Source organism: Desmodus rotundus, chromosome 5 (genome assembly GCF_022682495.2).
Source record: "Desmodus rotundus isolate HL8 chromosome 5, HLdesRot8A.1, whole genome shotgun sequence".
Lineage (NCBI taxonomy): Eukaryota > Metazoa > Chordata > Mammalia > Chiroptera > Phyllostomidae > Desmodus > Desmodus rotundus.
The window spans coordinates 94,496,291-94,523,536 of NC_071391.1; positions in this window are offsets into that span (position 1 = coordinate 94,496,291).

The window sequence follows — 27,246 nt, forward strand, 5'->3', positions numbered from 1 at the left end:
AATGCTCTCCAGTTCCATCCATGCTGTTGCAAAGGGTATAAGTTCCTTCCTCCTCTCTGCTGCGTAGAATTCCATTGTGTAAATATACCATAGTTTTTGGATCCACTCGTTTGTTGATGGGCACTTAGGTTGCTTCCAGTACTTTGCTATTGTACATTGTGCTGCTATGAACATTGGGGTGCACAGGTTCTTTTGGATTGGTGTCTCAGGGTTCTTAGGGTATAATCCCAGCAGCAGAATTGCTGGGTCAAAGGAGAGTTCCATTGTTAGTTTTCTGAGGAAATTCCATATTGTTTTCCACAGTGGCCTCACCAGTCTGCATTCCCACCAACAGTGCACTAGGGTTCCCTTTTCTCCGCATCCTCTCCAACATTTGTTTGTGGATTTGTTTATGCTGGCCACTCTGACTGGTGTGACATGGTACCTCATTGTGGTTTTAATTTGCATCTCTCTGATGGCTAGTGATGCTGAGCATCTTTTCATATGTCTCTGGGCCCTGCGTATGTCTTCCCTGGAGAAGTGTCTGTTCAAGTCTTTTCCCCATTTTCGAATTGGGTGTTTGTCTTCCTGGAGTGGAGTCGTGTGAGTTCTTTATATATTTTAGAGATCAGACCCTTGTCTGAGGTATCATTGGCAAATATGTTTTCCAATACTGTTGGTTCTCTTTGTAATTTGGTGCTGTTTTGTTTAGCCATGTAGAAGCTTTTTATTTTGATGACGTCCCATTTGTTTATTCTTTCCTTTATGTCCCTTGCTTTAGGGGACGTGTCTGTGAGGATGTTGCTGCGTGGAATGTCTGAGATTTTCCTGCCAATGTTTTCCTCGAGGACTTTTATGGTGTTAGGCCTTAAATTTAAGTCTTTTATCCATCTTGAATTTATTTTTGTGTATGGTGTAAGTTGATGATCGAGTTTCATTTTTTTCCATGTAGCTGTCCAGATCTCCCAACACCATTTGTTGAAGAGGCTATTTTATGCTCCTGCCTCCTTTGTCAAATATTAATTGACTGTATAGAGTTGAGTTTATTTCTGGGCTCTCTGTTCTGTTCCATTGGTGTATGTGCTTGTTTTTATACCAGTACCAGGCTGTTTTGATTACAGTGGCCTTGTAATACAGTTGTATATCAGGTATTGTGATCCCTCCTGCTTTGTTCTTCTTTCTCAAAATTGCTGCAGCTATTTGGGGTCGTTTATGGTTCCATACAAATTTCTGAAATGTCTGTTCTATATCTGTGAAATATGTCATGAGTACTCTAATAGGGATTCCATTGAATCTATAAGTTGCTTTGGGTAGTATGGCCATTTTGGTGATGTTCATTCTTCCAATCCATGAGCATGGTACATGCTTCCATTTGTTTGTGTCTTCCTTAATTTCTTTCTTCAGTGTTGTGTAGTTTTCTGAGTACAGGTCTTTTACCTCCTTGGTAAGGTTTATTCCCAGATACTTTATTTTTCTTGTTGCTATATCAAATGGGATTTTTTCCCCTGATTTCTGTTTCTGTAGTTTCGCTGTTGGTATACAGGAATGCCTTTGATTTATGAGTATTGACTTTGTATCCAGCTGTTTTGCCAAATTCATTTATTAGGTCAAGTAGTTTTTTGGTGGAGCCTATAGGATTTTCCATGTACACTATCATGTCATCTGCAAACAGTGACAGTTTCATTTCCTCCTTTCCAATTTGGATGCCTTTTATTGCTTTTTCTTGTCTGATTGCTGTGGCTAGGACTTCCAATACTATGTTGAATAGGAGTGGTGACAGAGGGCATCCTTGTCTTGTTCCTGATCTTAGTGGGAAAGCTCTAAGTTTTTGTCCATTGAGTATGATGTTGGCTGCAGGTCTCTGATATATGGCCTTTATTATGTTGAGGAATGCTCCCTCTTTTCCCACTGTGCTGAGTGTTTTTATCATAAATGGGTGCTGTATCTTATCAAATGCTTTTTCCACAGCTATTGATATGATCATGTGGTTTTTGTCTTTGTTTTTGTTTACGTGATGTTATTGATTTGCGAATATTGTACCATCCTTGCATCCCTGGGATGAATCCCACTTGGTCATGGTGGATGATATTTTTAATGTATTGCTGGATGCGGTTTGCCAATATTCTGTTGAGAATTTTAGCATCTATGTTCATCAGCGAGAGTGGCCTGAAGTTTTCTTTCCTTGTTGTGTCTTTATCTGGTTTTGTGATTAGGATGATGCTGGCTTCATAAAAAGAGTTTGGGAGTCTTCCATCAGTTTGGATTGTTTCAAATAATCTTTGAAGGATAGGGGTTAGCTCCCCCTTAAATGCTTTGTAGAATTCTCCTGTGAAACCATCTGGTCCAGGGCTTTTGTGTGTTGGGAGTTTTTTGATGACTGCTTCAATTTTGTCTGCTGTTATTGTTCTGTTAAGGTTTTCTGTTTCTTCTTCATTCAGTTTGGAAGATTATATTTTTCTAGAAATGTGTGCATTTCACCTAGGTTTTCAAATTTCTTAGCATACAGTTCTTTGTAATAATTTCTTACAATCCTCTGTATTTCTGTGGTATCAGTTGTAATCTCTCCTCTTTCATTTTTAATTGTGTTTATTTGAATCCTCTCTCTTTTTTTCTTGATGAGCCTACTTAAAGGCTTGTTGATTTTGTTTATCTTTTCAAAGAACCAGCTCCTGGATTCATTGATCCTTAGAATTGTGCTTTTAGTCTCTATGTCATTTAACTCTGCTCTGATCTTGGTTATTTCCTTCCTTCTGCGTGCTCTGGGCTGTCTTTGTTGTTCCTTGAGTTCTTCTAGGAGTAGGGTTAGGTTGTTTGTTTGAAATGTTTCTATCTTTTTAAGGTAGGCCTGTGAACTTCCCTCTGAGGTCTGCCTTTGCTGTGTCCCATAGGTTTTGGGTTGTTGTGAGTTCATTTTCATTTGTTTCCAGAAAGTTTTTGATTTCTTCCCTAATCTCGTTCTTGACCCATTCATTGTTTAATAGCATGCTGTCCAGTCTCCATGATTTTGAGTGTTTTGGGTTTTTTCCTTTGGGGTTGGTTTCTAGTTTCAGTCCCTTGTGGTCAGAGAAAATGCTTGATGTGGGGACAATTAATTTTGTTTCTTATTTTAAGTGACCACAAGGTAGCAGAAATCTTTCCCAATAGCAGTTTTAAATGAACATGATTTCCTGTCAACACAAAAAGATGATATCAAGAGAAAAAGAAAACAGCCCTGGCTGGTGTGGCTCAGTGAATTGAGTGCCATCCTGTGAACCAAAGGGTCACCAGTTTAACTCCCAGTCAAGGTACATGCCTGGGTTGCAGGCCAGGTCCTATCCTCAGTACAGGGTGCATGAGAAGCAACCACACATTGATGTTTCTATTCCTCTCTTTCTCTGTTCCCTTCTCCTCTCTCTGGAAATAAATAGATAAATAAAAAGAGGAAAAGAAAAAAGCATTTCCTTTCATCACACACAGGAGAAACTGAGGTCCAATCCTTAACTTGGCAAAAAATAAAGATGGTGCCACCCCATGGAGCTATTGCACACTCTGTTGGTGACTGAGGTCATACTCTCCATCCTGTTCCTTTACTTTCTCTATTTGCTAGTTCCTGAAGCTGTAAAGCACCTTAAGCTGAGAATGGATCTTTACAGGTGCACCTGCAAGGGTACACACCTTACTTCTCCAGGGTCTCCAACATAAGGCCAAGAATATTTTTCTTCCTCTTAGGCTGTGGGAAAGGTTGAGGTAGTGCCATTTTCCAAGTTTGTCACTGCGTTCCCAATCCTTGCTTCAAAGACCGCAGTCATTTGTCCTAAAGTTGTGAGTGCAGACCAGAAAGTCCTACTTCTTATGTACCCACAAGACAGGACTATGGATGGGGTGGTTCCAAAAAAAAGTGGTCCTGATATCAGGCTCCCTAGACTCCAATAACAACTCTACCACCTACTAATTGAGGATACTTGTTCAACTGGTGATTTCTTCACTCCTCAGGCAAGTCACAAACTCTGTGCCTTAGTTTCTTTATTTGTAAAAAGAAGATAGATAATAAAAGTACTATTGACCCCAAGAAGAAATATATCTGCCAAGAAGGATTGCTTGTGGTTAATTGGGCCCATATTCATAATGAGAGTCTAGCAGGCATTGCTAACAGAGGTCTCTCACACAGGCTGCCTGCCTTTCAGGGAAAAGTGGCATGCAGGCGGTACCTTCTGTCCGCTGCACTCTGCTCCTGCTGAGTACGCCCTTATAAAGGAGTTCCTGGAATCTGTTGGTTGTAATGGATTAAGACCTGTCCTATCTAATCGGAACTGGGCATCTATACCCTCACTTGCATCTGTACAATCTCAGTCAGTATAGATGCAGTAAGGATTAGTCAGTAAGGATTCCCCAAAATCACATTTTTATATTAAAAAACAGATCAGGAAGAATATTTCTAAATGAGACATCTTGATATATTTAACTATAGTAAAAATTAAAAAATTTTTAACTCTAAAAAGCAATATAGCCCTGACTGGTGTGGCTTGGTTGAGCATTGTTCTGCAAAACAAAAGGTCACTGGTTCAATTCCTGGTCAGGCCATATGCCTGAGTTTTGGGTTTGGTCCCTGGTCAGGGTGTATATCAGAGGCAACTATCAATGTTGCTTTCTCACACTGATGTTTTCTCTCTCTCTCTCTCTCTCTCTCCTCCTCTCCCTTTCTCTAAAAACAAATACAGAAAATATTTTTAAAAAATTAAAGGCGATATAAATACAAAATGCAGGCCACAGAACAAAAGAAGATACTTGCACATAATAACTGGATAAATACTTGAAATATGTAAAGAACTTCTAAATAACAAGAAGAAAAAGACAACAAATTGAAAAATGTGCAAATGATATAAATAAGAACACCAACATAGTACAGGAAACCACGTGATCCAGACACATAAGAAAGCTCATTCTTACTAGTAATGAGGGACATGTCACTAATCAACAATATATTGTTTTATGTTAATCAGATGAGCAAGCTTTAAAGTATCTGACAATGTTGATGAAGCCCCCAGGCAATAGGGACTCTCCCTTACTCCTGATAATACTGCAAATTGGTAAAATCACTGTAGAGAGTATTTGGCAATAGCTGACAACATGAACAATGCTCATAGCTGTCCTAGATGTAGCCTAAAGAAATTCTTGAATATATGAAAAAGGACATGTGCAAGAATACTTATTGACACATTGTTTGCAATTGTGAAAATTTGAAAGCAAAAAATATATATCCATGGATAAGAGACAGATAAGCTGTGGTATCCTCCAAATCAACTGTATTTGCAATTTAAAAAGAATGAATTTGCACTATATGTACTAACAAGGGTAAAAATAAAAGCAATAACAATGACAAATTTCAGAAGAATACACACATTTATACTAGTTATAATAGTAAAAATACAATAACATGCAAAATACTACTGTATGTTATCAATGCATATGCACAAACGTTACACAAACTATGAACAAATGGTTACCTTGGGGGAAAAAGATAGTGAAATGAGCCTGCGTGGGCCATGTGGGGGAACCTAGTTGTGTCAAAAAGTATTTCACTTACTGGAAAAGAGAAATTAGAGAAAGAGGAGGAGATCTGAAGCAAATGTTGCAAACTGTAGTTTGGGAAACGTGTGTGGTAGGTGCATGTGGGTCCAATACACCATTCTCTGGATGTTTTTTACATACATGAAACATTTTTTTATTAAGCCAAACTTGAATGGGTACAGAGTTTTAGTTGGGAAAGGTTAACCAGTACTGGAAATCATGGTGGTGATGTTTGTACAACAAAGTGAATATACTTAGTGGCACAGAACAATACACCTAAAATGGTAAATTGTATAAGTATATCTTACCATAATAAAAAACTTAAAATTGGTCTGACTCTGTGCCCTTAAATTCCAATACCATGTTGATGAGGCAAAACAAGGGGTGATCTTAGTTGTGTGTTTATGTCTACAGGATTAATGTTTTGTTGAACATCCATTATATGCCAGGCATTTATGACACAAATCTTAAAACCACCCTTCTGGGGCACATTTTACAGATGCATAAGTCAAGCTTCAGAGAGTTCAAATACCTTTATCAAATGCACAATACTATTTGAACCCAGGGTTAGATGACTCCAAAGTTTAATACCCCATGATGATGCTAAGTGGTAGTTTCCTTCCTACTTTAGCTTATTCCCAGATAGGGTCTAGGTTTGTGGTGGAATTACATTTTGGGTCTCATCCATACATTTTCTTGCCATTCATTTTATTCCATTATACTTGTAAAATTCCTTGTTGTATGCATTTGGATCCTGTGGTCCATGGCCCAAGCTTGGTCAATCCTGGTAGCCTGGTCAATCCTAGCATGTTATAGTCTGTACACAATTTAAAGATAGTCTTGTGACCCAGGATGAATATTTCAAGATTCTTTTGAAATGAAGAAATGGTCTGTAGAAATGAAGAAATGGTCTATCCCTACCCCTAGAATATATATTCCAGTAGCAGTTTTCCTTTTCACAAGCATAGAAATCAAGAAAGAATCATGCTCCAAACGAAGAGCTACAGAAATAAACACAATCAGAGAAGGAGGGAGTGAGAGCTGGAAAGAGCAAGCAAAACCTACGACATAGTTAGAGACCCTGGATCCTGTCGTGCCTGAATTTCTTTGGAATTCTCAAGGTCAAGCAGTTAAATACTCCTCTTTTTGGCTACAGTTGGGTTAGTTTTTTTTTTTTTTTTCTGTTTGTTTGTTTTGCAGTTGAAAGAATGATGACACATATGAGGTCTGTCTGGAAAAAGTCCAGCCATTGTAAATATAACTAGAACAGCTTGTGCAACATCAGTGTAACCTGGCAGCCAAGGAGAAAGACTCAAATGTCCATGTGTGAACAATGACAACTTCACTGTACTAGTCAGTGGGGGGCCAGTAGACACCATTGAGTGAACATGTGTACTATGTGGCTGTCACATTCAAAATGACTGAGCAAGTAGAACAACAAATCTGCATCAAATTTTGCATTAAGCTTGAACATTCCTCTGTGGCAACTATATGGATGATTCAGAAGGCCATAGCTATGGGCAACTGGTGATTGGCAGCTTCATCATGACAATGTGCCCACTCATGCATCACATCTTGTATAGAGTTTTTTGACAAAACATCAAATCACCCAGTTGACTCAGTTCCCAACAGCCAAGATTTGGCACCCTGCTACTTCTGGCTTTTCCCAAAACTAAAATCACCTTTGAAAGAGAGGAGATTTCAGACTGTCTATAAGATTCAGGAAAATGTGACAGGGCAGCTGATGGAGATTAGGAGAACTGTGTAATGTCCCAAGGTGCTACTTTGAAGAGGACTGAGGTGTCACTGTCCTATGTACAATATTTCTTGTGTATTCTTCAATAGATGTCTCTATTTTTCATATTACATGGCTGGAAACTTTCTGGACAGATCTCATTCATATAAGCCTCCTCAGTGTTTTCATCTTGCCCTTCAGACTTTCTTTCTTATTGATAGTAACCATAAGGAATGCAAATTTTTCTTCAGAAAATGTAAAAGAAATAAAAGAGCTATAATTGGTTTGGGGCCCCTATGATGAATGTGTTTTGATTTAAAATATGGAATAGTCCAATGCCTGAGGAGCAATTTTTTTGTGTATCTATTTGGTGTAACCAAGCCAAGTATTGGGTTGGCCAAAAAGTTCATTTAGGTTTTTTTTTCTGTAAAATGAAAAACACATCTTTCATTTTCACCATCTTTATTGATACGGATATTTTGAGTATCAAGGCCATCTCCTGCTCTTGGCTTCTAGTGGGTAGAGGCCAGGGGCATTGGTAAACATCTTCCAATGCATAAGACAGCCCTACAGCAAAGAATTATTTGGCCAAAATGTCAATAGTACCAAGAAACTTCACAAACCACTTTTGACACATTCGATCAGTCACAGTACCTTCTCCATACACTGCACAAATCTTTTCTTTTGCATTTCAGTTGCATTTTTACCTTTCTTAAAATAATAAAGTCTAATATAGGAGACTGTTCTGCGTGGCATGGACCCAGATCCCACTTGGAAAAGCCAGTGGGGAGTGGTGTCCAGCACACAGGACCCACACCCATGGATAAGTTCTCCCATGGGGAATCAGGCCTGCATTGTACCTAGGCCACTTTGAGACTTGCTTTTGCTAAAACTCACTCACCCTGAATTGAGACAGCAAATGTTTACTGCATATCTTTAAAGTAACTTCCTAAAATCTATGCTAAACCTTTCAAGGACCAGTGTAACCAGTTCAACCACTTTTCCCTTTATATTTGCAAATATCCTTCCTTTCTGATGTAATTAGCAACATCCTCTCCTTTGTTTTCTGTAACCACCTAAAGTGAACCTGGGCATAGTAAATTAGGATCATCCTCAATGTAATGTGCCCAGAAAAGCAATAAAAGCGTGTCAAGGCAAGGGTCGAGGTGCTCTCCTCTTGAGAGAGTGGCTCTGCTGTCCCTTTTCCTCCACAGGACTTGGTAGTCCATGTGAATTTGTCCATTGCAGCCACAACACACAGATCTCGAGGGCTGAGATCTGCATCAGTCTAATACACTGAAAACATTGCATATTTTCTTCCATCTTCAATATTAAAATGGGTGCACAAAATTTCCCCAATTTTGATAAGTGTTTTTTAATGTATTCTGTAGGACAGCTGTCACAATACAATCTAACAAAATTGTTTTGAATAAAGTTAAAGACAACTTAGCACTACTAGAGCCATCACATGAAAAAACTAAATGAAATTTTTGGCCAACCCAATAAATGCTTTTGAGAGTAGGTATAATGAAATTAAAGTTGAACCACTAATGGAGTGCTTCCTTAATCTTCACTCATTTCTGCCTCTCCCCACAGGTCTTAGGAATAAATGACTGAATAAGGGCTGATCCTTGTTTCCAATATAGAAGCTGGAATCAGATAAGCTTGTTATCAACAGGTTTTTTTGAGGAGTCAAATGGGCTAGTGAGGCAGAACACTCTAAGGCAGGGAATGGAACATGTGAGTTGTGGAAACATAAAAAATTCTGCTGATAATATGCTCTTGTTTCTTCTGGGCAGGAAACCCTGATTTGCTTGCCACTTGACCACCATTACCATGTGTGAATTCACATGTGAAAAGGCAAGTTTGTTTACTCGTAGTTGTTCTTCAATAGGAGACTTGATGTTTTTAACTTCCTTGGCTGAACTCACTAATAAGATACCTTCCTTAAAAAAAGAAGGGGGGAAACAAAACATAAAACTGAGAAGAAAATATTGTATAAGGAGAAAGAAGGATTGTAAGGTGCTCAATGGGGGAATTCAAAAGGAAATCATTCAGCAAGGTCAGAAAGAGATTTGGATCACTAATGCTACAGATAAGCAGAACAGGCAGGGGCCACAGAGTCTTTTGAACAATAAAACAAGGAAACAAAAATTCAGTGAAGGCCACTGTGGGAATCCATTCTGCCTTTAGGATCTCAACATAGGGCCTACTTATAAAGACTTTAAAAATCTCTGTACTTTAAGGTTTTTTATGCCCATTTTCAAACAGACTATTAAAATCTTACTGAAGAACAGAAACCTAAATACCCTTAGTTATATAGCCAATTTGTGTTTAAAAGGTGTTTTGAACTGAGATCAATACACTGGTTTTGAGTCTGAGTCTAAAGTCTGAAGGGTATCAGAATATATCACACCAAATATGTCTCTTTGGCATAGGATTATTTTGAGCTATTTATTTTAGTAAGGTTTTATTTATTTTTAGAGAGAGGGGAAGGGAAAGAGAAAGAGAGGGAGAGAAACACATCAACTGGTTGCCTCTCACATGCCCCAACCGGGGATCTGGCCCACAACCCAGGCATATACCCTGCCTGGGAATCGAACTGACAACCCTTTGGGTTCACAGGATGGCACTCAATCCACTGATCCACACCAGCCAGGGCTGAAATAACTATATTTAAGAAATAGCCAATACAGGAGAAGCTCTGATAGAAATATAGAAGTTACTTTTTGGTAACGGATATTTATATTTATAAAGCAGTCTCTTTTTGTAATTCTCCCTCTATATCAGGAAGAAAAGGATGATGCTAAGTCACAAGAAACTCTTATCAATGGAGAAGGCCCCAACTTAACTCTGCATAACAGCCTTACACTATTTACTCTGCCTTTTTTCTCATAACTTTCAATAACCGGCCTCCCTTCACCTTCTAATATCCTTCTTTTGTTTTTCAGTTAGAAATGAAATTTATGGTGGTGTTTGGGCCATTTCAGGGAAATTTACTCAGTTTTCCTGGATCTCCTTCAAGTATATACGAGGTACATATGTCATTAAACTTCTGTTTCTTCTTTCCTTGTTAACCCTGTTATTACAAGTTGGGTGGGGGAGGTCTCAGCTATGGAACCTAGAAGGGTAGAGAACAAATTATTTTTTCTCCCCTACAGGTTTAAAACATGAGTAAGATGCAGATCTTCAAAATAATCTAATTTAAAAAATCAAAGTAATTTTAGCATGAAATAAAATACATCTCCCTAGGACTCGTGGCCAAGACGGAGGCATAGGTAGACATACTGTGCCTCCTTGAACAACCAAAAGAAGGACAACACCAAATTTAAAAACAAAAAACAACCAGAACTGACAGACAATTGAACTGTATGGAAGTCCGACAACCAAGGAGTTAAAAGAAGAAACATTCATCCAGACTGGTAGGAGGGGCAGAGATGGCCAGCTGGGTGGAGAAGACTCCTGGCAAGGCAGCAGCTGGAGGACTGGGCAAGGTGGCAGCTGGCAGACCGTGTGGTCCCACATTTGAGTCCGGATAAACCAGGAAGAACAAGTGGGGAGCGAGACACACCACACAAGGGTTCCAGTGTGGGGGAATAAAGCCTCAAAACCTCTGACTGAAAAAGCTGTGAGGATTGTGGCAGTGGGAGAAATTCTCAGCCTCACAGGAGAGTTCATTGAAGAGACCCACAGGGTCCAAGAATGTACACAAACCCACCCATTGGGGAATCAGCACCAGAAGAGTCCAATTTGTTTGTGTGCAGTGGCAGGAGTGACTGAAAGCTAGCAGAAAGCAGAGCAAGTGGCACTGTTCCTTCTCTGACCTCTCCCCCACATACAGTGCCCAACCCAGCAACATGGCTTGTCCTGCCCTGGAGAACAACTAAGCTTCTGCCCCTTACCATGTAACAGGTACACCAAGGAGGGGGGAAAAAAAAAAGCCCAAATGAAAGAACAGATCAAAGCTCCAGAAAAATACAACTAAGCGATGTAGAGATAGTCAACCTTTCAGATGCACAGTGCAAAACACTGGTAATCAGGATGTTCACAGAATTGGTTGAGTATGGTTGCAAAATAGAGGAAAAAATGAAGGCTATGCTAAGTGAAATGAAAGAAACATACAGGGAACCAACAGTGATGGGATGGAAACTGGGACTCAAATCAACAATTTGGAAGAAAAGGTAGAAAGAAACATTCAACAACAACAGAATGAGGAAACAAGAATTCAAAAAAAATGAGGAGAGGCTTAGGAACCTCCAGGACATCTTTAAATGTTCTAACATCTGAATTGTTGGGGTGCCAGAAGGAGAAGAGGAAGAACAAAAAATTGAAAACTTATTTGAACAAATAATGAAGGAGAGCTTCCCCAATCCGGCAAAGGAAATAGACTTCAGGAAGTCTAGGAAGCTCAGAAAGTCCCAAAGAAACTGGATCCAAGGAGGAACACATCAGGGCACATCATAATTATATTAGCTAAGATTAAACAGAAGGAGAGAATCTTAAAAGCAGCAAGAGAAAAAAAGGCAGTTACCTACAAAGGAGTTCCCATAAGACTGTCAGCTGATTTCTCAAAAGAAACCTTGCAGGCAAGAAGGGACTGGAAAGAAGTAGTCCAAGTCTTGAAAGGCAAGGACTTACATCCAAGATTACTGTGTCCAGCAAAGCTATCATTTAGAATGGAAGGGCAGATAAAGTGCTTTCCAGATAAGGTCAAGTTAAAGAATTTCATCATCACCAAGCCCTTATTATATGAAATGTTAAAGGGACTTATCTAAGAAAAAGAAGATAAAAAATATGAACAGTAAAATGACAACAAACTTACAGCTATTAACAACTGAACCTAAAAAAGAAATCAAAAACAAAAACAAAGGAAACACCTAGAACAGGAACAGAATCACAGAAATGGAGATCACATGGAGGGTTACCAAAGAGGGAGTGGGAGGGAGAGAGAGGGGGAAAAGATACAGGGAATAAGTAGCATAAATGGTAGGTAGAAAATAGACAGGGGGAGGTTCAGAATAGTATAGGAAATGGAGAAGCCAAAGAACTTATATGTACAACCCATGGACATGAACTAAAGGGGGGTGGAAATGCTGGTGGGAGGTAGTGTGCAGGGCAAAGGGGAATAAAGGGGGGGGGGAACGGGACAACTGTAATAGCATAATCAATAAAATATATTTTTAAAAAAGAAAAGAAGAACACAGGAACACATAAAAAATACATTTCCCTCCTCCAGTGAAATACCATCTTCAATCTAAGTTTTATTAATTTTCTTACACATAGTGTTATGGTGACGTAGGAAGAGCATTAGGATGGGGTACAAGCAGTCAGGGAGAACTTTCTGGAAAATGTGGCTACTGAGCAAGCTGGAGTCAGATAGAGATGGTGAGTGTAGATCAGAGTTTCAAGTGAGAGGCAGTGATGTGAGGAAAGAAACACAAATTTCTGGGAAGTGATTGGAGCCCCACAAATATTTTGGTTTAGCCAAGGCATGAAGTCTAGAATGAGAGTGGGGCTGAGAGGAAGATGTGTTTGTGTGAAAGGTCAATAAGAGGAGAGACAAGAGGAGTATGAGAGCCTTAAGCAGGGCACAGACTGAGACTCAGCATTTTATTTCATATTATTTATTTATTTATTTTTAAAAGATTTTATTTATTTATTGTTAGAGAGAAGGGAAGGGGGAGAAAGAGAGAGAGAGAAAGGACTCAGGATTTTATATCTGTGTTATGTTTTGAAAGATTTTTCTACTTATAAATACTTGAATAAAATTTTGAAAATGCAAAAAAGCACACAGAAAAAAATTCACAATCCTAGCATACAGATATAAATACTGTTTATATTTTTATGTTTTATAATATGTTTTAAAATCTAGAAATACACACCACTCCTTATTCTTTCAACTCCTTTCAACACTTTCTTGACTCTTCTTGTTTACTCATTAGTTTATTGAGATTCCACAAGTTTCTAGAGGTATTTTGATTTGAATTTCTTTGGCTTTCTACATTAATTTTACAATACTATGTCTGTTTAAAAAACATGTAATAGCTCTCAGTATCTCCTTATGTAATTTAACATATTTTCCTCATAGATTTTTGCCTAAGCTTCTGAAGAGTTGTTTCTCAGGAATTTTTTGGTTTTGTTGTTCCTGGGACTGTAATTAAAATCTTTTCCCTCAATTTTTTAAATTGTTAGCTCTTGGCTAGTTGTATACTGCTGATTTTTGTGTTTTTATTTTATAACTGGCCAATTGCTATTAGTTTTAGTATTTTTTAGCAAACTCAAATAATTTTCTATAGAGATGATCATAACTGAAAATAATAATAACCTGCTTTTTTTCTTCCCATTTTTATGGTACTTATTTGCTTTTTCTTATCTAATGTTTAAAGTGTCTAGAATTTTGTTTAATAATAAGAATGAGAATAGATACATTTCTATGGTTTCACCTTTAGTTTTGATGCTGGCTATTGTGGTAAAAATTTTAAAATTATTTCAGGTTTAAAATACTTCAAATTAAATTATCTTCCAGGACTACTGTAGGGTAAACAAAGTCAGTATGGCTCCCTCATCTAGGTATCTTGAGAACTAAAATAAACTGTGTTCTCATAGCCTTGAGCCTGGGGGGATAAACTGTATTCCCATAACATCGAGTGTGCCCACATGCCCAGAATCACACTGTTACACAATATTCTGGCACCCTGATGGCTTTGTGTGCATTTAGTGTATAAGAGACTGGGGGGCTTCCTGCTGTGCTACACGCAGCGACACACAGAGGAATGCATGGCTGGCAGCGTGGATGGATCGCCCACTCTTGAATAAAGGCATGTCAAGCATTCCCATGGCTCTGTGCATTTTCTCTTATCTGCCGGAGTCCTGGAACCTGTCTAGCCTTGAAAGGGCACAACAAAATTGGCACTGTGGCAGGATTCGTCACAGAACAGTATGGACCCAGCACCTAGGGAGGGGTGCCTGGATGGGTGGCCAGTCACCAGCATGTAGTATTTGGTGGCTGGGCTCCTGGTGGCTTGACCTTTCCCCCCCAGGATTGGCCTGATGTTAGTGGCACACCTGAGAAGACAGAGAAGGCCCTGAGGGGGACTGAGGAGACCCTAGATAAGCCAGCACCCCTGTGCCCCTCAGGGCGATGGGCTGTGTGTTTCTTTAAGCTTTGAGAGCTGAGATGGAGACTGCCCTTCCTGACCTGATGCAGGAAGCTCCAAGAGCCCCAAGAGGGAGTGGTGCGCACCCTGGTGAAACACTTCCAAAAGATGGAGAAGCAGAGATCCCTCTCCCCGATCTTAGTGAAAGATTCAGGGGGAAAAGGCGGGGGGGAAATGGAACTGAGTTCCCTGTGGGACTGCCTAATAGTGGTACAGAAAATGAAAGCACAGCAGCCTATGGCGCCTGGGCGGGGCGGGGCGGGAATCTGGATCTGGGCAGCCTGGGGCCCTCTTCCACTCCCCTGCCCTACACAGTTGTGGAACACAGTTGCAGAGAGTGACTGGGCTGGGAGGACTGCTCCCGGGACCTGGAAAGCTCTGTTCCCAGTCGCCGATGAGAAGAGGTGGGGCTCTGTGGGCAAGTGGCGTGTGCTGCTGCTCCTGCGTGCCAAGGCTGTGCATGTGGAGCCAAGCACTGGGGCCGCGTTCCAGAAGGCAGTGCCACTGTGGGTACTTGGCCTGGGGGTGGCGGGGCTGCTGGTGCAGACAGCACTGGCTGTGCTGCCTGCCTGCTATGTTGGGAAGTGTGGGGCTCGTGTTCCTGGTGGCCAAGGTGCTGCTGGTCGCTGTGGACAGACGAGGGATGCTGGCTCTGACTCTGGTGCCTAGTTCCCTGGCTGTGCTGCTCACTCTGCCCCTGGCTTGTCAGTCCGTTAGCTCCTGTGAGAGCATGCTGGAGCTGGCATGACACAGAGAAGCAGGTGGTGGATCAGGCGGGGTGGTTGGAGGCAGAAGAGGCTATGGGGTGGAGGAAAGACCCAAGGGGATGAAGCAGCAAAAAGGAGAGACAATGTCTTAAGTTCCCTCTGTTTTTCTAAGTGAAATAAGCCAGGTGGTAAAAGACAAATACCATATGATTTCACCTATCAGTGCAATCAACAAAACAAGAAAACAAGCAAAATATAACCAGAGACATTGAAATTAAGAACAAACTGACAGCACCAGAGGGGAGGTGGGAGGAGATAATGGGGGGAAGAGGGGAAAGGGTTGTCGGGCACATGTATAGAGGACAAATGGACAGAGCCAAAGGGAGGTAGGATCGAAGGTGGGAGGTGAATATGACTGGGGTCGGGGGTAGTGGTGGAGGGAAAATGGAGACAACTGTACTTGAACAACAATAAAGACACACACAAAAAAGCAACCCTGTGTGGTTGCGAGCTGAACAGTGGTTGCTGCAGCCCCAAAAGAATGTGGCTGAAGGTGAAGGAAGAAACCTGGTGGTATGCCCCAAGAGGCCGTCCTGTGTGTCTAAAGGACCACATGGCTGTGTTAATCTCCCAAGAAGAGGGAAGAAATATCCTTTGAAAATTTAAATAGGCGAAAGGGCCTAGGAACCCATTTGCAGGGGATAGGCAGAGACCGGAAAAGGTAAGGGCTATGTGGCTTTCCCTGGGTATTGGACGACTGTCCCCCTGTGAATATATTGTTTAGGTATCCCCCATTCCTGAGTGTATCCTGGGCCCCTTGTGGGGGCCTGTTAAGGCTCTTTGCCAGGATATGCTGAGCATCCCCCTCTTGGTCAGAGTAGCCAGTGGGCAGAACTGTTATCCTGTGACTCATGGCTGCCAATGAAGCACCGCCCCTGACTATTTGCACAGATAGTTGCACAGTGTACCAAAGGCTAACACTGTGAATCTCTACATGATATGCAAATAAATGGATGGTTATGCATAGCCCATTATGGGGCAGGCCTTGTGGCAAAACCTATGGGAATTAGGCCACCAGAAACAAATCACTGTATATCCTGGAAGCTATGGCTGCCACCCCTACACTGGGGGCTGGACTAAACGCTTACAGACTGTCCTCCAGACTCTAAATGAGAGGAGTCACAGAGGGGTGTCCAGCTCTGGTGGAAGCTATTCCAACTGTACTGCTGCTCCAATTTAGCTGTAGGTACAGATTAAGGATGCTTTGTTGAAACCAGGAATGGGAAAACAAGGAAATATTCTCTTGCCTGCCCCTGAGGGCCTGGAGAGAGGGCAAACAGCCACTTGGATGTGGCTTTGGGAAATAAAAGCCTCCCACATTCATTGGGTGGCTCTTGCTGCCCCTTGGGGACAAAGGGAGGAGAGAACCTTGCGAATGGTGCCCTGAATGATTGGGATATAGCATCCAATCTTAAAGGTGACATATCCAGGGCCAGCAGACCACGAAATGTTTCTCAATGGCACCTTTATGATTTCCTTATGGTCCATTATGAGTTCTCCACTATTGTTGCAAATAGATGCTGAATCCCTAGTTGAGGTGCAAGATATGGTATTTGCAGCCAGGAAGGCCCCTTCTGCCAGCCACTGTCTTATCAACTGACCAGAAGCTTGCCTGCATATTGTCTGAGGGTCATGATTTGCCCTTATTGATGCCTATAAAAGCTCAGTCTTTTTGCCCCTAGGGTACAGAATAACACCTTAGTGGACTGGGTTCACACCTATGCCTCAGTGGCTAACCAATCAGCATGCTGAGTCTGCACTGAAATCTCTCCTGCTTCTGTCTCAAATTGGACTTGGTTACACAACCAGTGGAACAGTGAACATTCTTTGTGGAATGTGACCTGGACTGACATCTACACTGGGACAAAGCAGCGGTATGACCGACCCTGGCCATCAGGTGGCTACTCCATATGGGATGGCTTGGGGTTGCTCACAGCTGAAGCCATGGAGCTGGTTGGATCAGCTACCTTTTGCACTGAGAACCCCAAAGGACAAGCCCAGGTGGGCTGGACTCTGACAGGTCTGTGTCAGACTTAGACTCTAGAGCATCTCTCAGAGGCATGGAATGATGTGTGGGCTGTAGTTCCCACTGGAGCCCTCTCGGTGTTTGGCTCACATGGGTGGCCTTAATTGGACTAGCTGGAAATTGGACTGGCCATTGTACTTGGGGATGGCCCTATTTGCCTGCTCAAGTTCAGAAACTCTTGTAGTCTGGCCAACAACTTGGAAAGCTTTCGAAGCACAAGACTGCGTAAAGTGTACTCTTTGGTGATATTACCCATTAGCTATTTTTTTTTCTCCTCAAGCTGTGTCTATAGTCACTGAGATGGAAATAACTGCTTTGGCTTTGCAGACTGCTCATGCGTTGAATACAACACATGATTTCTTAAGCCTCTTAAATGAGGAAGTGTATCAACTAAGAAAAGTAGCCTTGGAAAACTGTGTGGCCTTAAATATGCTTACTGCAATCCAAGGTAGAGTGTGTGACCTAGTAGTGGCTGAATGCTGTGTATGTCTTCCTGATGCCCTTCACAATGTAAGTCAAGCCTTATGGGCATTAGCTGCTGAGACCTGTGCCATTGGAAGCCTGACAAGTGATCTTTTGCAGGAAAGGTGGGTATCCTTAATGACAGAGTGGCAGTGGGTTCTTGCTGTCTTGGGTGGCTGCACTTGTGTTTTGGTTGCTTGTTGCTGTAGTCTATACTGCTGTTGTGGTTTATGGGTACAGGGCTCTGCCCTTCTTGCCAAGGGATCTTCGTGGAAGACCCCTTAGAGTAGATCGTGCGGTGAGGAACCCAGAAAGTTTGGATTGTAGGGTAAACAAAGTCAGTCTGGCTCCCTCACCCAGGTGTCTGGGGAACTAAGATAAGCTATATTTTCATAGCCTTGAGCCCAGTTGGATAAACTGTATTCCCATAACACTAAGTGGGCCCAGAATAACACTGTGTTACACAATATGCTAGCACCCTACCTGCTTTGTGTGAATTTAGTATTTAAGGGATTGGGGGCTTCCCACTGTGTGACATGCAGGGACTTGCAAGGGAATGTGTGGCTCGCAGTGTGCGTGGATCACCCACACTTGAATAAAAGCATGTGAAATAATCCTATGGCTCCACATATTTTCTTCTGTCTGCCTGAATCCAAGAACCTGTCTGACCTGGAAAGGTCACAACACACCTGCTTTACTAAAAGTTTGTATCAGAAAGTACATTGAAATTTATCATATGATATTCCAAGTAATGAGAACCAGAGGACTGCAACCAAGACTACTTTACCCAGAATGGCTCTAAATCAAGATAGAAGGCCAAATAAGGAGTTTCCCAGAAAAAAGAAGTCTAAAAGAATACCTCCACCAAACCACCTCTGCAAGAGATGCTAAAGGGGCTGCTGTAAGGAAAGGAAGGAAAAGAGAGAAAGAGGGAAGAACACAGGCACAAAGAATTTGCAATGAATAAATACCTATCAATAATAACCTTAAATGTAAATGGATTAAATGCTCCAAACAAAAGACAGAAAAGCCGAATGGATAAGAAAGCATGACCCACACATATGCTGCCTACAAGAGACCCACCTCAGGACACAAGACTTACACAGACGGAAAGTGAAGGGCTGGAAACAAATATTCCAAGAAAATGGACAGGAAAAAAAGCAGGGGTAGCTATACTCATATCAGACAAAATACACTTCAAAAAAAGGGCCATAAAGAGATACCCAGATGGTCACTTCATAATACTCAAAGGAAGAATCCACCAAGAAAACATAAACATTGTAAATATATATGCACCCAACATAGGAGCACCCAAATACATTAAAAAGATCTTGGAGGACTTCAAGAAAGATATTGACAGCAACACAATTATAATAGGGGATTTTCATAGCCTACTGTCAAAGAAGGACAGATCTTCCAAACAAAATATCAACAAAGATATTGTGGCATTGAACAGGGCCTTGGGTAAAATGGACTTAACTGATATATATAGAGCGTTTCATCCCAAGGAAGCAAAATACACATTCTTTTCAAAAGCACATGGAACATTTTCAAAGATAGACCACATGATAGGACACAAAGCAAGCCTCAACAAATTCAAGAAAATTGAAATCATATCAAGCATATCCTCTGACCATAAGGGCCTGAAAACAGAAACAAATCTCAAGGAAAAAAGCCCCCAAACACTCAAAAACATGGAGATTGAATAGCATGCTATTATACAATGAATGGGTGAAAAATGAGATTAGAGAATAAATCAAAAAGTTTCTGGAAACAAACAAAAATGAACTCACAACAATCCAAAACCTATGGGACACAGCAAAGGCAGTCCTGAGAGGGAAGTTCATAGCAATGCGGGCCTACCTAAAAAGAATAGAAACAGCTCAAATAAACAACCTAACCATACACCTACAAGATCTCGAGGAACAAAAACAAAGACAACCCAGAGCAAGTAGAAGGAAGGAAATAACCAAGATCAGAACAGAATTAAATGACATAGAGACTAAAAGCACAATTGTAAGGATCATGAATCCAGGAGCTCCTTCTTTGAAAAGATAAACAAAATCAATAAGCCCTTAAGCAGGCTCATCAAGAAAAAAAGAGAGAGGACCCAAATAAACACAATCAGAAATGAAAGAGGAGAGACTACAACGGACACCACTGAAATACAAAGGATTGTAAGAAATTACTACGAAGAACTTTATGCCCCAAAATTTGAAAACCTAGATGAAGTGGACAAATTTCTAGAAAAATATAACCTTCCAAAACTGAATGAAGAAGAAGCAGAAAGCCTGAACAGACCAGTAACACCTGATGAAATTGAAACAGTAATCAAAAAACTCCCAAAAAAAAAGCCCTGGACCAGACAGTTTCACAGGAGAATTCTACAGAGCATTTAAGGGGGAGCTAACCCCCATCTTCCACAAATTATTTCAAAAAATTCAAGAAGATGGAAGACTCCCAAACTCATTTTACGAAGCCAACATCATCCGAGTCCCAAAACCACATAAAGACATAACAAAGAAAGAAAACTTCAGGCCAATATCACTGATGAACATAGATACTCAAATCCTCAACAAAATATTGGCAAACCACATCCAGCAATACATTAAAAAGATCATACACCATGACCAAGTGGGTTTCATACCAGGGATGCAAGGATGGTACAACATTCGCAAATCCATAAACATAATATACCACATAAACAAAAGCAAAGACAAAAACCACTTGATCATATCAATAGATGCAGTAAAAGCATTTGATAAGGTACAGCACCCATTTATGACAAAAACCTTCAACAAAGTGGGAATAGAGGGAGCATTCCTCAACATAATAAAGGCCATATATGAGAGACCTGCAGCCAACATCATACTCAATGGACAAAAACTTAGAGCTTTCCCACTAAGATCAGGAACAAGACAAGGATGCCCTCTGTCACCACTCCTATTCAACATAGTATTGGAAGTCATAGCCACAGCAATCAGACAAGAAAAAGCAATAAAAGGCATCCAAATTGGAAAGGAGGAAATGACACTGACACTGTTTGCAGATGACATGATAGTGTACATGGAAAATCCTATAGAATCCACCAAAAAAGTACTCGACCTAATAAATGAATTTGGCAAAACAGCTGGATACAAAGTCAATACTCAGAAATCAAAGGCATTCCTGTATACCAACAACGAAACTGCAGAAACAGAAATCTGGAAAAATACCCCATTGGATATAGCAACTAGAAAAATAAAGTACCTAGGAATAAACCTAACTAAGGAGGTAAAAGACCTGTACTCAGAAATGTACACAACACTGAAGAAAGAAATTAAGGAAGACACCAACAAATGGAAGCATGTAGCATGCTCATGGATTGGAAGAATTAACATCATCAAAATGGCCATACTACCCAAAGCAATTTATAGATTCAATACAATCCCTATTAAAGTACCAATGACATATTTCACAGATATAGAACAAACATTCCAGAAATTTATATGGAATCATAAATGACCCTGAATAGCTGCAGCAATTTTGAAAACGAAAAACAAAGCAGGAGGGATCACAATACCTGATATCAAACTGTATTACAAGGCCACTGTAATCAAAACAGCCTGGTACTGGCATAAAAACAGGCACATAGACCAATGTAACAGAACCCAGAACCCAGAAATAAACTCCAGTCTTTATGGTCAATTAATATTTGACAAAGGAGGCAGGAGCATACAATGGAGCAAAACAGCCTCTTCAACAGATGGTGTTGGGAGACCTGGACAGCTACATGGAAAAAAATGAAACTCGATCACCAACTTACTCCATATACAAAAATAAACTCAAGATGGATAAAAGACTTAAGTAATAGTCGTAACTCCATAAAAGTCCTAGAGGAAAACATTGGCAGGAAAATCTCAGACATTCCACGCAGCAACATCCTCACAGACACGTCCCCAAGAGCAAGGAACGTAAAGGAAAGAATAAACAAATGGGACCTCATCAAAATAAAAAGCTTCTGCATGGCTAAAGAAAACAGCATTAAAATGAAAAGAGAACCAACAGTATGGGAAAACATATTTGCCACGGATACCTCAGACAAGGGCCTTATCTCCAAAATATATAAAGAATTCGCATGACTCCACTCCAGGAAGACAAACAACCCAATTAAAAAGTGGGCAAAGGACTTGAACAGCCACTTCTCCAAGGAGGACCTACAGAGGGCCCAGAGACATATGAAAAGATGCTCAGCATCACTAGCCATCAGAGAGATGCAAATTAAAACCACAATGAGGTACCATCTCACACCTGTCAGAATGGCCAACATAAACAAATCCACAAACAAATGTTGGAGAGGATGTGGAGAAAAGGGAACCCTAGTGCACTGTTGGTGGGAATGCAGACTGGTGAGGCCACTGTGGAAAACAGTATGGAATTTCCTCAGAAAACTAAAAATGGAACTCCCCTTTGACCCAGCAATTCTGCTGCTGGGATTATACCCTAAGAACCCTGAAACACCAATCCAAAAGAGCCTATGTACCCCAATGTTCATAGAAGCACAATGTACAATAGCCAAGTGCTGGAAGCAACCCAAGTACCCATCAGCAAATGAGTGGATCCAAAAACTATGGTACATTTACACAATGGAATTCTGTGAAGCAGAGAGAAAGAAGGATCTTATAATACCCTTTGCAACAGCATGGATGGAACTGGAGAGCATTATGCTAAGTGAAATAAGCCAGGTGGTGAGGGAAAAATACCATATGATCTCACCTTTAACTGAAACATAATCAAGAAAAGAAAAAAACAAACAAAATATAACCAGAGACATTGAAATTAAGAACAATGTAACAATAGCCAGAGGGGAATGGGGAGGGGATAGTGGGGAGAAGGGTCTATAGGAGCTACTATAAAGGACACAAGGACAAAATCAAGGGGGAGGGTAGAGATGGGGGAGGGTGGTGGGACTGGCTGGTGGGGGGTGGAGGGATGGAGAGAAAATGCAGACAATTGTAAGTGAATAAAAATAAAAATGAAAAAAAGAAAAAAGGAAATTTATCATATGAGTCTTTGGCACTTGCATTTAAAAAAGCCAACTGCTCATCCTGGTAGTCTAGCTCCTTTCTAATGTGACCCCATTGTACTTCATTTTGTTAAAAGTTCCAGTTTAGCATTAGTTCTTTTGCTTGTTGCAGTAATAGTAAGTCTTAATGATCTTGGTTCAAATCCTAACCTGGTGACCTTAAGAATATTGCTTAGCCTTTGTTTTCCATCTGGAAGATATAATGTCTGGGGAAATGTTTGGGAATAAAATGAGATCCTGGAACACTGTAGGTGCTCATACTACAGCTGTTGCTGCTACAGCTGTTGCTACCAGCTGGCAACACACACACCTTTTCTAATCTGTGCCTAAACTCAGGTCCCCATCACTGATGTTTTCCCAACTACCTGTGTGCACTCTCCTGCAGAGCAGAGCTCTTCTGTACAACTGTGTTTCTCAGGTGTGTGCATGTGAGTGTATGCATGTGGTGTGATTGTACTCCAGGGCATATTTGGCAATGTCTGGAGGTATTATTTTTTGTTGCCACAACTGAAGGGATTTGGGCAGCTACTGGCTTTAGTGAGTAGATGTCAGTATTGCTGTTGCTGAACACCTTAAAATGTATAAGGACAGCACCCCCAAGACAGACCAAAGAAACCCCACTTGAGGTGGAGAGGGCAGGAGATTCACACAACCACCTGGGAGGTTTCTTCTAGGTGGGGCCACCTCATGACTCTGATGTGCCCTATGGAAATAGGGAAGAATAAACCAGAAGTTTTAGCGTAACTATCCTAGAGCAGGGTCACCTCATGTCCTACATGAAGCTGCTCTGTTTTCTCCAGTCAATACTGGCTGGTTTCTCCTTTGGCCTAATTGTATCCACTTGCAGAATGGCTTTCAGGATTGTCGCTGTTCTTTGGATATTGACTAGGTGAAGGTTGAGTAAAATGAGAAGTTTGCCTGCAGTGTGAGAAGCTCCAGGAAAGTGGCCCCACCCACTCCCCCCTTTCAGTATTCTAAGCCCATTGAGGTCAGAGGCCATGTCTAGTGCACTTCCGAGCAATGTGGAGGATCTCATTTACGGAGTTACTCAAGGAATGATTAACAGAAAAGAAAGAACACTTATCACCTCATCAGTGGGAGTGGGAAGGTGGTTCAGAGACAGGCAATTCAAACTTTCAAAACCACAGCTGGTGTATCTCCTGACAGCAGCACATAGAGAGCAAAAGAACCTTTTGTTTTCCTTTCTCAGAAAAAAGAGCTGCTACAATCACTTTTTCTTGTAAAGTGGTAACTGGAAGCAACCATTGGTTGCAATTGCTAATTCAGCTTATCTCTAAAAGACATTGAATTTAGGCACAGTTCCTCCGTTTCTCCACTCCTTCCCTCCAAACACACACACACAATTATTTTTCTTTGTGTTTAAGTCTTGAGCAATGATGTCACACACTTCTTCTTAAATGAGTTAAATGAAATATAAAATAATTACAAAATCCAATTGTGTCCTACTGCTATTCACTAAAGATTCTTAAAGGCACGAAGTTACAATATTTTGTTGCTATTAGGAAGTATTTTAATTTGCAAGTGCACATTTCCCACAAAGAAACAGTTACTTGACTTACATGATCAGAGTTGATTTTTGTTTAAAAATATATTTTTGTGTCTTGACACAAATTTACTTGTTGGAGCTTTTGTAAAAATAAACTTCATTTATTTTGAAAATATAAATTTATGCACAGTTCATCTATATGAATACATACTCCTTTATACTCTTTCTTTAAGAATAGACCTAAAAAAATACAAGTTTTAAAATGAACATTTGACTATGAATTGATTTTCTTTATTTTAATTTTTTAAAATATATTTATTGATTATGCTATTACAGTTGTCCCATTCCCCCCCCCCACTCCACTCCATCCTGCCCACCTCCTCCCTCCCACATTCCCCCCTATAGTTCATGTCCATGGGTCATACTTATAAGTTCTTTGGCTTCTACATTTCCTACACTATTCTTACCCTCCCCCTGTCTATTTTCCACCTATCATCTATGCTACTTATTCTCTGTACCTTTCTCCCCCTCTCCCTCTCCCACTCCCCTATTGACACCCCTCCATGTGATCTCCATCTCTATGGTTCTGTTCCTGTTCTAGTTGTTTGCCTAGTTTGCTCTTGTTTTTGTTTTAGGTGTGGTCGTTAATAACTGTGAGTTTGCTGTCATTTTTACTGTTCCTATTTTTGATCTTCTTTTTCTTAGGTAACTCCCTTTAACATTTCATATAATAAGGGCTTGGTGATGATGAACTTCTTGAACTTGACCTTATCTGAGAAGCACTTTATCTGCCCTTCCATTCTAAATGATAGCTTTGCTGGATACAGTAATCTTGGATGTAGGTCCTTGCGTTTAATCTTGGGTAATGTAAGTATGATGTGCCTTGGTGTGTTCCTCCTTGGGTCCAGCTTCTTTGGGACTCTCTGAGCTTCCTGGACTTCCCGGAAGTCTATTTCCTTTGCCATATTAGGGAAGTTCTCCTTCATTATTTGTTCAAATAAGTTTTCAATTTTTTGTTCTTCCTCTTCTCCTTCTGGCACCCCTATAATTCGGATGTTGGAATGTTTCGAGATGTCCTGGAGGTTCCTATGCCTTTCCTCATTTTTCCGAGTTCTTGTTTCTTCATTCTTTTCTGGTTGGATGTTTGTTTCTTCCTTCTGGTCCTCACCATTGATTCGAGTCCCAGTTTCCTTCGCATCACTATTGGTTCCCTGTACATTTTCCTTTGTTTCTCTTAGCATAGGCTTCATTTTTTCATCTACTTTTCGAACAGATTCAACCAATTCTGTGAGCATATTGATAACCAGTGCTTTGAACTGTGCATCCGATAGGTTAGCTATCTCTTCCTCGCTTAGTTGTATTTTTTCTGGAGCTTTGAAGTGTTCTGTCATTTGGGCCATTTTTTTTTCTTTTTTTTTGTCTTGGCGCATCTGTTACTTTAAGGGGCGGAGCCTTAGGTGTTCACTGGGGCGGGGTAACGCTGGTTGCTGTGCTGTGACGCTGTACGTGGGGGAGGGGCTGAGAGGGAGCAATGGCGCCCGCCTCACTCTCCTCCGGATTTCAGTCTTTCACTCCGATACCCACAATCAAACTGGGCCCCTCTGGTGCTGGTTCCCCAGTGGGTGGGCTTGTGCACACTCTAGGCCCATGTGGGTCTCTCCAACAACCTCTCCCATGAGGCTGGGAGTCTCTCCTGCTGATGCCCCAACCCCCACGGGTGCTTTTAATCAGAGGTTTGAGGCTTTATTTCCCGGAGCTGGAGCCCTGGGTTGCGCAGTCTGCTTCGCTCCCCGCAGTTCGCCCGGTTTATCTGTGTGCGAATGTGGGGCCCCGGGGTGCTACCCACTGCTCTGCCTGCCCCGCTCTCTGTCACTCTGAGTCCGGCCCTCTTTGTTTATCTGCGCAAATGTAGGGTTGCAGGGCCTGCTAGTGCTCGGACTGCCTGCCCCGTTCGTCCCACACTCCGCCAGTCTCAGTCCCGCCACAGCCACGTGAGTACTCTCCACCCCGGGTGCCCATCTCCACCCCTCCTATCGGTCTGGATGAATGTTTATTTTGTATTTCCTTGGTGTTGGACCCCCTTGCCGTTCGATTTTCTGTCAATTCTGGTTGTGCGAGGAGGCGCAGTGTGTCTACCTATGCTGCCATCTTGGTTCTCCCCTCTTTTAATTTTTTAATAGTTTTTAAAATTTTTATTTTTTTAATATTTTAGTTATTTTTAGAGAAAGGGGAAGGAGGGGGAAAGAGAGGGAGATACATATCAATGTGTGGTTGTCTCTCGTATGCCCCCTACTGGGGACCTGGCCTGCAACCCAGGCATGTGTCCTGACTGGGAATAAAACTGGCAACGCTTTGGTTTGCAAGTTGGCATTCAATCCACTGAGCCTCACCAGCCAGGGCTGAATTGATTTTCTAAGAATGATTTATCCAAGGAATCAAAGAAAGATGAGCATTCCTTCTATTCTATTTTCTTAAATAGTTTGCAGACTTAAAATGATATTTCAAATATAATACTACCATGTCATTTTATCAATACTACCAGTTGTTTTATCAATAATTAACAATAAATGATTACTACTTAAAGTTCACCTAAAGACTAAATGCATCATTTTCTTTTTCTTAATTTTTTTGGATACATTTTCATTTCTTTTCTTCCCATGGGTCAATGTGAGCAAGTTATTCACCATCTCTGGCCCTTAGTTTCCTCAAACCTAGAATGTGGTATTTGGTTATCGACTAGGTGAAGGTTGAGTGAATGTGGTTTTCAAACCTGGCTGCACAGAAGAATCACCTGGGGGGTGCTTAATGAAATGCATAACGCCTCCTCCCCCACCCCTGCCCCTACCCCTACCCCTCACCCCTCACCCTCACCCTCACCCTCAAATGATTCCACTGATAATCAGGTGTAGACTCTTGCTGTCAATTATCTCTTAGATTTTTATCAGCTTTAAAATTCTGTGATCTGACAACATTCATTTTGGTGAGGGTGGTGAAATGGCAA